This window comes from Protomyctophum bolini (genome assembly GCF_963924005.1).
Source record: "Protomyctophum bolini genome assembly, chromosome: 19".
Lineage (NCBI taxonomy): Eukaryota > Metazoa > Chordata > Actinopteri > Myctophiformes > Myctophidae > Protomyctophum > Protomyctophum bolini.
Genome location: NC_137880.1, coordinates 8115577 through 8128534, shown reverse-complemented (window position 1 = coordinate 8128534; position 12958 = coordinate 8115577).

Below are 12958 nucleotides of genomic sequence, written 5' to 3'. Positions count from 1 at the left end.
AGATCTTCGGGCCAAGACCAGGAAGGACAAACGCCTACCGAAGAAGATACGGCAGTCTGGTGAGATTACTGAGACAAAAAATGCCCCCTGAAAAAAACCGTTAAACGTTAACCTTTTAAAGAAGAGGTTCAAAGATTGTAACTCTTCTTCTTACTTCTTCCATTTAGCAAAATTATGCGTATAGGTGTGAGCCAGTTCAGGAAGACGGGTCGCAGGGTCTGGACAAAAAAATATTCAAAATTAGATCTTTCAAAAGAACTTCAAACAAATAATTAATAGAATTAAATATATGGGGAAATCCTTGAATAAAGACAAATTTTCAGAAGTAGTGAAAATTGTTCATCTACAAGCTTACAACGTGTCACATTGCAACGCATTGTGAGCTTGTAGATTAATTGTCCCTTCACTTGTTTGGGTCCCAGGGGGTTTGGGTCTCAAACTATAACAGTTGATCTACTTTCAATGTGCTGAGCAAGAGCAGGGATAGCAGAGACTGCCAAGATAAAATAATATTCACACGTTTACATTTTAAACATTTTCAATCTATTTGTGAGTTGTCCGACAGTGAACATTTAATTAACTACTTATCATGTAATGTGAAATTCTGCTCAAGCTAACAAGGACAGGAGTGTAGCCTAATATTAAAGATGGACATGGAGACACAGGAGACATGAGGGACACTGAGACTGAGGACAGGCCATTTCAAAGCACTTTGGTCTGGTTGAGTTTAGCTAACAGGACTTATGTTGTTTTTGTCTAACAGGGAGAAGGCCTTTCAGAGTTGCTGTGTGTCTGGGGATCCTGTGTTTTATATCGACAGGTGTGAACATAGCCCAGGTTGTGCACTGTGAGTATTACTATTATGTCACTAAACTACCACATCTCTCACTCCGGGAGTTTGTTGTCTGATATTTTGTAGCTGTGACAAGTATTAAGGCCACCACAGTATTAACCCAGAACTTTTGTGACTTTTTTTTCTCATAGTTTCTTGTTAATGCACGTAATAAGGATAACATTGACATTTTATTCTCCTCAAATCAAAATTTCCACACAGATGCTTATTAACCTCATTATGAACAGCAGCAACAACTGTCTTTATCATCCATTTCTGTCCCTCGCAGATCGTTCACCCAGCAGGCCGAACTGCATGACTAACGATAACCTGACCCTGGAGAATCTTATGCAGGAGAGGAACCAGCTTCAAAGTGAAGTAAACCAGCTGAAGACACAGATAACAGGTGAGAGAAGACACAAAATAACTATTAAATAGTGTATATTATTGATATTTTAATTATTATCTGGGATATCTGAATCAAGGAGCTGATCTGGTGGTCATTAACCAGCCCCTCCATATCACCCCAGTCACAATTTTCTGTGTGTCAGGGACGGCTCCTAAACCCCCCTCCAAACAAGCCAAATTGACTGACTTCTATGTAAACCAAGATTCATTAAGCCCCCCCTCTAAATAGCCAGCCCCTCCATATCACCCCCAGTCACAATTGTCTGGAGCCGTCGCTGGCGTGTGCGTGTGTCTGTGTGTGCGCGCGAAGGGGGAGGGGCTGCATCGCGACTCGTTAGTTCTGTTCAGAGAGGGGGAGAGAGAGGAGGGAGGCAGAGAGAGAGAGAGAGAGAGAGAGAGGGGGGGGGGGGGGGGGGGGGGGGGGGGAGTGTGTGGGCATGGGGAAATCATAGAAGATTGTGAGAAATTGTGAAAATGTTGATTGTGCGCAGATCTGAGTGTGCAGAGCTTCCCTTTATTTTTCTCATGTTCCCTTTGTGGCTCCAGCACCTCTCTTAAGTTCTTTCAGCAGATGAGCGGTGGTTCTTTTTACAACTAAGAAAATGTAAAAATAAGGCTTTTCCCAAATTCCAGTTTTAGAATCTGACTTTTTATTTCACAACATATTCCCCCATTTCCACTAAGATTATGGGGTGAATGAATGTGGCAACAGACCCATCTTGTCTCTTTCTGTCATAGTGACATGTCACAGTGAATCATGCATGCATCAGATAATGTATCCAAATCAGGCTCTCCAAAGCCTCTTCAGTTTTTGTTTTGACAGACAGACAGACAGACAGACAGTTCCAAGGTGATTAAAAAGTCTGACTTTTATGTAAACCAATATTTAATAGGAGCCATAGGCACCCATGGAGAAGGTGCACCGATATGACCAATAGGAGACTGACCATCTCCTCACCTGCTGCAACTCTTTCACTCATTTTGTTAAATGCTATTATTCAAAAGGTGGGTCATTATTCAGCATCATATGCAGCATTTTCTTTTGCAGTTTAAGCAAAAACAAACAGATGTGGCATATGAAAATATATGTTCATATATTTTAGGGTTTTCTTTTTAGGGTGGGATGTCTGTATTCCTCTAAAATCAATGTTAAAAAAGGCCAAATCGACATTAAAAAAGGCCAAACTTTCCACACAGATGCTTATTGACCGCATCAATGAACAGTAGCAACAGGTCTCTATCGTCCATTTCTGTCCTCCGCAGATGGTTCACCCTGCAGTAACAGCATGACCAACGACACCCTGCAGGGACATGATAACACGCTGAAGTCCATCAACCTGACACAGAACACCCGGCTAAAGTCTGACAACAAAAACCTGACGCAGATATATAGAGGTAGAAAATCTGAGTACGCTCGTCACTGCTGGTGTATGACAACTATCATAGAACAATAATTATTCTTAAGATGCACGTACGTCACCCGTTTTCAAGCTCATTATAGGATATATCGGCGTCACTAATGCTCATTATAACATAATTTCTGTCTACTCACTCTGTGTCTCATTAGGCTGTGGACAGTTCAGAAACCTGCCTACCAATGACATCATCAATGGGGGTGGCTGCTGAAATAGCTTTCATATTCATAATCTAAATCTATGAAGTAAATAAATCTGGCAAATAAATGTAGTGGAGTAAAAACTACAATATTTTCCTCAGCCAAGACCCAGTCCGCAATAGCCCTGCCAATCGGGCTCAGCCCTATTGGCACGGTAGGTTGTGTGTTGGACTGGCGAGTGGGAGCCCTGGGTTCAATCCCCGTTTCCGCTTAATGCTATAGGCCTACCACAACATTTAAATACTTATATACTTATAAATACAAATAAGTACAAATACCAGAAAAGTTTACTTGAGTAAATGTGTGGAGAAGAATACACCATTAATATAATGTGAATAGTTTTAGCCTCCACTACATCTCTGACTACTAGTAACTATTATTACAACTATGTGTTAGAATTAATTATCAGTAAATTGAAAATCCATCAGTAAATCTCCTGTTTGATGTTTCTAGAGCCGTGTCCCAGTGGATGGAAGAAGTTTGGACGCAGCTGTTACAACATAACTACTGGAGGGAAAACATGGCAGGAAGGTAGAGAGGAATGTCAGAATCAAGGAGCTGATCTGGTGGTCATTAACAGTGGAGAAGAACAGGTTAGTTGTGTCCGTGTGTGTGTGTGTGTGTGTGTGTGTGTGTGTGTGTGTGTGTGTGTGTGTGTGTGTGTGTGTGTGTGTCCAGGTGTCCATCATCCACAAAGGACTTAAGGAAATAGCTCTACCCATCATGCTTATATTCAGTAGCATGTTAGAGTGTGGGTATGTGTGGGTGGGTGTGCATACTGTGTATATATGCTATACATGCATTACTTGCACTGTACAGTCATGTACTTATCCAGATTATGCTTGGTTCTACCTTCATACTCATTCCTTTTATTCTATATATTATTCTGTATACATTACTGTACATACTGTACATTGTTCTGCATTAATTCTCTCATTTACTGCATTACTGTATTGCACTGCTGGCTAGACGGCAAGACGCCACTCTTCATTTCATTTTCAAAGTATTTGTATACTATGTGCAGTGACAATAAATTGAATCTAATCTAAAAACAAATAAAATAGGGTGCTATTTTTCCTTTATGTTTTGACTATGGGATCTCAGATTGTCCACATAGTTACATGTGATCTAATTCCATGATTATCGTGAAGAAGTGAATGTATTGGATACAATTAATGATGATTCATTCATGTACAAATAATCAGGAATTCATCAATGGATTGAGATCTGGTGGTTATTATTCATGGATTGGTCAGACCAGGACTGAGGGCAGATGGACGTGGGTGGATGGAACACCACTGACAACACAGTGAGACATTTGACATGTTTTTATATTGTATTTCTATCAAAGTCACTGTATGTGACTGAGTGGATGTGGTTCAATATATTGTTGTTTATTGTGCAGGTGCTGGTACTGTATGTGAGTGACTGAGTGTATGTGGTTCAATACAGTTTTGTTTATTGTGCAGGTACTGGGTCAGTGGATATCCCGTTGACGTTGAAGACTGGGACTGTGCAGAGTACTATCACGGGACTGACCCTGGAGAATTGTATAATGGATTATGTTCATCTACATGGGCCTCAATCTGCGAGAAGTGATTGTTTTAATTCCATTGATCAAACAGCAGCTCAGTGTTCTTCTACAGTATAGTAATTAGTAGTGAAGATCATATAAACCCAAACATTGTATTGTGCAAAAGTCAAAACAGTGGTGGAAAAAGTACTCAGATTTTCTACTTAAGTAAAAGTATCAATACTGCAGCATACAAATATACTCTGTTACAAGTAAAAGACCGGAATTCAAAATAAAATCGGAAATCAAATACATTTAGTAAAAGTACAGTCAAAGTACAATATTTGGATCCGATATGTAGTTGAGTACAAAAAATAGTATTTGAATTGGAAATACTCAATAAAGTACAAATACAGCAAAATTGTACTTTACACCACTGAGTACAAACTGTTGTAGCCATAACCACTTTAACTTTAACACCAGCAAAGCATGTGTCATTTTAGAATGAAGCGTTCACAAATAGATATTCAAGGTGTCACAGCGCGTCACTTGGTGCCATGCACGCTGACACTATGCAAGCTTGTACATCTGCTACAATTAAGTGAGCTTGTACATCAGTGATTTGCACAAGTGTTTCCTCTTTCTTATGTTATAGTATAGTTTGTTGAAAAGGAAGGAACCCTTCCTTTTCATTGTACGTATATTTTTTGTTCAGCACCTGTAGAATTTCTGGAGATGTGCGTGCTTCCTTTTGGCTCCTATCTACAGAAGGTCCTTTATACTGTAGGCTATACCTATCCTGAATATATTCCTATAATTGTTGCTACAAATTGCACTGATCTGTACCACCTTGATAAAACAATAAACTATATTTTGTTGCTTAAGCTTATGTATTTATTCACTATATTTATTGATTGACTCTTATACCAAGGACGCCATTTCCTTAAATTGTTGAGGTTTCAAGCCAGCATTTACATTTAGAAAAAATCACACCCGTATGAAGTGAGGGGCGCTCTTATCAATCATATATCCTCATGCCGGCCAATCACAATTTGCATCCTCACTTTTCCGTCTTCGCTTTTCTGCTTTTATCACTTTCAGCTTCAATAATGTACTTTGCTCAGCCAATCAAATCATTGCTATGGGGTGATCAGCCAATCACAAGCCAATGTTTGTGTTCACCCAAACCTGGAAAGCTGGGCATAGGAGGGGCTAGAACCCCTCAAAGACGGTCTCAGAGTTTTCAGCAAGATGCTTTGTCTGCTGAATTGTATGTGTTGATGATGATCTACAGAACCAGATTTAATTGAATATTCAATATTCAAGTATTAAGGTTGATGATTTTAAGTACAATATCTGCATGTACTTACCGTATTGGCCTGAATGTAAGACTAAACTATTTGACATTCAATATTCTTTCTCTACAAATGAGTCTTTGAAAAAGATGTACTTTCCACAAATACCTTAAACATGATTCAGTGTTTCTATAAAATTCAACTAAACAAAAACGTTTTTTTTTACCGTATATTTTCTAATATTTGTGCAAAACTCACACTCAGGAGGGTACATTTCACTGTTTAACTGTACATTTCTATTGATACATTAAACTTCTACTCCACTTGTACCTCAGAGGCAAATGTACTTTTTAGTCCACTTTAGTTGCTAGTTGATTGATTGAGTTACTTTGCATATTAATCAAAGTAGCCCATCAATAAAATATAGACATAGATGATGAATTGTATAAAGAACAGACCTGAATATAAGACCATTACTACTGTGAAAGTACAGTCTAAGTTGTAACTACATGGTTATACCAACAGATGGCAGCAATTATCTCTAATAGAAAGCAAGGCCAGTCCTACACCATGGGAGAAAAGTGTCCACACAAGACGGTGACATTTTCTTTGTTAGGCCTAACTCGTTCTTTTTCGTGTCAAGGACCCCCACATTATGTATTTGGCCGTGGACCCCCATCTCAGAATATTTTGTACTATAGGGAGGGACCCCCATACAAGATTTGTGTTGAAAAAGTATTTCTTCTATTTCAAATGTTTCATTTTAGTTTCAAGATGTTGGGGAACCCCCGAAACACACTGAAGTTCACTAGAACTAACATGATGTTACAATGTTAGAGGGCACACACACACACACACACACACACACACACACACACACACACACACACACACACACACGCACACACACACACACACACACACACACACACACACACACACTCTATCCTTCCGACAAAGGCTGACAAAGCAATCCGATTGGTTGAAATAGCCATCTACCAGTGTTTCAAACCAGCTTGATGGAACACCTGGCCCTGGGCCTAATCACATTAAATAGATCACTCCGCACTGCAGTCCACACCTGATTAGACCAGATTATGGTTGCAGCCATATAATGACACATAGCTGCACACCTGCGTCACGCTGTCCTACTGGAGGGAAACCCAAACAACAGCCAGTACGCCGTTCAGGAATGGATCAGATTGATTTGGCCATGGACTTACTTGTGATGAATGGTTGGAAGGAGAACGCAAAACCAAACAAGAGATATGTTGCATTGTCAAAAGAAGACCTCGATAATTTAGAAAAGTCTAGGAATGAAGTCAGTACAGCGAAGTCAACAAAAAAAATAGCCGATCTACAAGTTCACAACAGTTAAGCTTTAGTTATTTTGGCCACGCAACAGTCGTACGACGGAGCATGTCTTGAATTCCTCCCACTGCACCGGGCATTTACATTTACATTTGAATGTAATTAACTGTTATCGCAATAACAGCAGTGTAACTAACAGCAATATTACACTCGAGGGTATGATTTAATGTGATTATTGGCACTTCAGTGATGCTTGCGGACCTCGACTACGTCTCGTTCCTGACAGCATCACTGTCGTGCCAATATCACAGTAAAGCACACTCTCTCGTTAGCCATGGTTCTTGACTCTCGTATTTCAATTATCATGGCAGTCATGTTTCAGGGCTAACTCTCTCGTGTAAAATTGCTTAAGTGAGGGACTGAGGTAACATGAATTAGGCCTACTAGTTGAACCAACACACCAATAAATGCACATGCGCACGCACGTATACACATGCATTCACACATTGTTTAAAACATCTCATTGATCATCATCATTTCATTTGCATTGTTTAACTTTTACTTGGTGTTGTTTCTTCATAATGGACAGTCGTGAGGATTGTGTAACTTTTGAGAGACCATGAAAAACTGTGGTCACCTCTAGCTTCCGTTAGTATAGCCTATATACTCATTGTGCTTGGTAGGATGTCATCTCATAACCACAGAACAGGTCGTATACCACAGAGCCTATAGCTCTGTGGTATACGACCTGTTCACCTCTGTGTGTGTGTGTGTGTGTGTGTGTGTGTGTGTGTGTGTGTGTGTGTGTGTGTGTGTTTGTGTGTGCACTTACCCCACCCACTTAGATAGAATTTGATACAGACTTATAACATGTTATGTAGACAGCACTATAATTGCATTGTTATGTAGACAGCACTATAATTGAATTGTATGTAGTCATAGCACGTCATAGTACATATGTATAGCATAGTAGTATATATGTATAGTTTATATGTATAGTTTCATTATATAGATATTCCACTGTCACTTTCTTAGCTTACGCATGTTTCATGATAAATGTTTTTATGTGATGTATTCCCATGATTTTTTGTTCTTGCTTAATGTAAGTCGCTCTGGATTAAGAGCGTCTGCTAAATGCCTAAATTGTGTGTGTGTGTGTGTGTGTGTGTGTGTGTGTGTGTGTGTGTGTGTGTGTGTGTGTGTGTGTGTGTGTGTGTGTGTGTGTGTGTGTGTGTGTGTGTGTGGTTTATTGTTATTGGTGCACAAAGAGTGATCCGTCACATGTGAAAGAAGCGCCATCTACATTCAGGGTAGCAGTGAGGATACAGTATATCTTCAGTGTGTTGTGAAGAGGTCATTAAGTCATAAAAGGTACAAATGGCTGTAGCTAGGCATTGTGAGAACATTGAGGTCCAGGATGAAGACCAAGACGATCCAAAGTACGAGGATGAAACCATCGCCACTGCAAGAAGAACTAATGTAGAAATGTCTGAAGAAGGACATAATGAAGATCTTCGGGCCAAGACCAGGAAGGACAAAGGCGTACTGAAGAAGATACGGCAGTCTGGTGAGATTACGGAGACAAGAAATACCCCACTAAAAACATTTTAACCTTTTAAACAATCATCTTACTTCTTCCATTTAGAAAAATGATGCGTAGCCTTTCTGTGAGCCAGTTCAGGAAGATGGGTCACAGGGGCGGGACAAAAAAAAACAATACAAATCTGAAATAGCACCAATAATTCAAAATTAGATCTTTCAAAAGAACTTCGTACATATAATTAATAGAATTAAATATATGGGGAAATACTTGAATAAAGTCAACTTTTCAGAAGTAGTGAAAATTGTTCATCTACAAGTGTGTCGCATTGCAACGCATTGTGAGCTTGTAGATTGTCCCTTCACTACCCTGTGTTAGCACCACCCGGAAGAGCATGTGTATTTCTGTCTGTGGGGTAAAAAATATGGAATGGCCTGACCGAGGAGGTGAAACACAGCATACACATTGCTCAATTCAAGATACTATTTAAGCATATCCTTTTGGCTAAATACAGTGCATCGTAAAATGATTTGTATATGTGATATATATAATATAAATGTGGTATGTAATATATAGTATATATATAATAATATGATATATTTGACCTATGGAAATGATGAATCTTGATGATTGGTATTTAATTTATAGGGATCCTGGTGGATCTCTATGGTGACACGGGGTGGGTGGAGTATCGGGTTGGCTCTCATTTGGTGTGAGCCTCCTCGATGGTGGTATAAAATTGTTTGGATTGTTTTTATTTTATTTATCTTGATGTTTATAGGATAGGCATTTATAAGCTTTCAGCTTCAGCCTATTCCTTTTGATCACCTCCAGTTCCTTTTTTGTTATGTAACCGTGTGTTAACTAAGCTGTTTTTTGTAATTGTGAAGATGATCAAATAAACTAAACTAAACTAAACTAAACTTGTTTGGGTCCCAGGGGGGTTGGGTCTCAAACTAGAACAGTTGATCTACTTTCAATGTGCTGAGCAGGGATAGCAGAGACCGCCAAGATAAAATAATATTCACACTTGTTGCATTTACATTTTAAACGTTTTCAATCTATTTGTGAGTTGTCCGACAGTGAACTCAGCATTTAATTAACTACTTAATCATGTAATGTGAAATTCTGCTCAAGCTAACGAGGACAGGAGTGTGTAGCCTATTGAAGATGGACATGGAGACACAGGAGACATGGGGACACTGAGACTGAGGACAGTGGACAGTTAGAGAGTGAATAATGTAAAAGTATTGTTGGAGGCCATTTCAAAGCACTTTGGTCTGCTTGAGTTTAGCCAACAGGACTTATGTTGTTTTTGTCTTACAGGGAGAAGGCCTTTCAGAGTTGCTGTGGGTCTGGGGATTCTGTGTCTTCTACTGCTGGGTCGCCTGGGTGTGGACATAGCCCAGGCTGTGCACTGTGAGTATGTCACTAAACTACCACATCTCTCACTCCGGGAGTTTGTTGTCTGATATTTTGTAGCTGTGACAAGTATTAAAGGCCACCGCAGTATTAACCCAGAACTTTTGTGACTTATTTTTATTTTCTCATATAGTTTCTTTCTTTTTTCTGTCTTCGCAGATCGTTCACTCAGCATGGCCAACGATACCTTGACCCTCAACCTGACGCAGGAGAAGAACGAGTTAAAGATCCTCAACAGCAACCTGACGCAGGAGAAGAACCAGCTTCAAAGTGAATTAAACCAACTGAGGAGACAGATAGCAGGTGAGAGCTGGAAAAATACAATTCTTGATATTTTAATTGTAATCAGTGATGAGTGATGATGAGTACACTACACATGAGTATACACTCATCACTGCTGGTGTATGACAACTATCATAGAACAATAATTATTCTTAAAGAAGCACTTCACCCATTTTCAACCTCATCTTCATACAGTATAATATATTGGTCGTCACTAATGCTCATTATAACATGGCATCATTTCTGTCTACTAGGGCTCAGCCCTATTGGCACGGTAGGTTATGCGTTGGACTGGCGAGTGGGAGCCCTGGGTTCAATCCCCGCTTCCGCGTAATGCCTATAGGCCTACCACAAAATTTAAATACTAAGTACAAATAAGTACAAATACCAGAAAAGTTTACTTGAGTAAATGTGTGGAGAAGAATACACCATTAATATAATATGAATAGTTTTTAGCCTCCACTATACATCTCTGACTACTAGTATTATTACAACTATGTGTTAGAATTAATTATCATTGAAAATCCATCAGTAAATCTCCTGTTTGATGTTTCTAGAGTCGTGTCCCAGTGGATGGAAGAAGTTGACTGACCAAGGAACATTGTATAACATGTTATGTGCATTTACATGTGAGTGAGTGTTTTCACTTAATTGATCAAACAGCAGCTATCAGTGTTCTTCTACAGTAGTAATTAGTAGTGAAGATCATATAAACCCAAACATTGTATTGTGCAGAAGTACAAACAGTGGTGGTACTCAGATTTTCTACTTAAGTAAAAGTAACTGCAGTATTCAAATACTCTGTTGCAAGTCAAAGACCGGAATTCAAAATGCACTTAGTAAAAGTATAGGCCTACAAAAGCTCTGGCATTAAGATTTACTTAAAGTACCAAAAGTAAAAGTACTCATTATGTAGAATGTCTATCATTTCAAGTTTTCAAATGTCTAAAAATCATTTGAAAATAGCAGATCTACAAGCTCTCAATGCGTCAGACTGCACAATAATGTTAGCTAGTAGATCAAATGATCGAAATGTATATTGGGCTGAAGTTACTTGTTACTGTAATAATAATACACAATTTACAAAGTAACTAGTAACTAAAGTTTTCAAATAAATGTAGTGGAGTAAAAGTACAATATGTACGAGATGTAGTGGAGTAGAAATAATAGTATTTGAATTGGAAATACTCAAAGTACAAATACAGCAAAATTGTACTTTGGCTAAGTGAAAGTCTCAATTACTTTAGACCACGGAGTACAAACTGTTGTAGCCATAACCACTTCAACGCATTACATTAACACCAGGAAAGCATGTCATTTTAGATTCAAGCGTTCAAAAATAGAAGATATTCAAGGTGTCACAGCGCGTCACTTGGTGCCATGCACGCTGACGCTATATGAGCTTGTACATCTGCTACAAGTGAGCTTGTACATCAGTGATTTGCACAAGTCAGACAAGTGTTTCCTCTTTCTTATGTTATAGTTTGTTGAAAAGGAGTGCGGACAACCCTTCCTTTTCATTGTACGTATATTTTTTGTTCAGCACCTGTAGAATTTCTGGAGATGTGCATGCGTGCTTCCTTTTGGCTCCTATCTACTGTATAGTTAGTATAGTTTGTTGCATTAGTTTTTAAAGTGCTTTTCTGTAATTCTTGTATTGGTATTTTTCAATTTGCTGTCATCTGTGGACGGTATAGTCCCCAGGGGATCCTGACCCACAGTTTGGGAACAAGTTTAACTACTTGTGTCCCTATATAAAATAGCCGCTCTAAGCTCAGAGAGCGTGTTTTGAGTTTGTACATGAGCTATTTTTATTTTTATATTTCTGGAGTAATATGTGTTTAGTGTGTGAATATTCGTGAGTATGTTTAAAATGTATGAATATTCAAGAATAATGTTGTTCAGATGTTCAGCTAGCTAGAACGACATGACTGAGATAAGCAGAGCAGGTTGAAAGATCTTAAAGGGATAGTTCAACCCAAAATATATCTCTTAATTTAGGGCAGGGATTTTTACTGATTCATTTCGAATTAATTTATTATAGAAAAAAACAACGCAAATGTACACATTTTAATCGCGCACCACAATGTACATTCCACTGTTCTGAAGTATTGTGCAGTTTGAAAGTATTGTTTTTTTTATACAGAAGGTCTTTTATTGGCTACCTATCCTGAATATATTGCTATAATTGTTGCTACAAATTGCACTGATCTGTACCACCTTGATAAAACAATAAACTACATTTTGTTGCTTAAGCTTATGTATTTATTCACTATATTTATTGATTGACTCGTATACCAAGGACTCCATTTCCTTAAATTTCAAGAGGTTTCAAGCCAGCATTTACATTTAAAAAAAATCACACCCATATGAAGTGAGGGGCGATCTTATCAATCATACTGTATATCCTCATGCCGGCCAATGACAATTTGAGTCCTCACTTTTCCGTTTTCGAAAACGTCTTCGTCTTCCGTCTTAAGAAAACACATAAAAACACTGCAGTGTAGCCTATTATAGCCTACAGAATAGTCTGTCTGTCTGTCTGTCTGTGCGTGCCGTATAATGGATGGAGCAGTGCACTGTAGGCCAGCTGTAGCTAATCAGCTCACCCCTCTGTGGATGTCCATACCTGGCATTACCTCAGACCGTACTAGCCTACAACTATCTTGGCTCCTTAATTAATAATCAGTCTGATTATCAATATATCAGGTTGCATGTATCTTTCAGCATGACAGAGGTG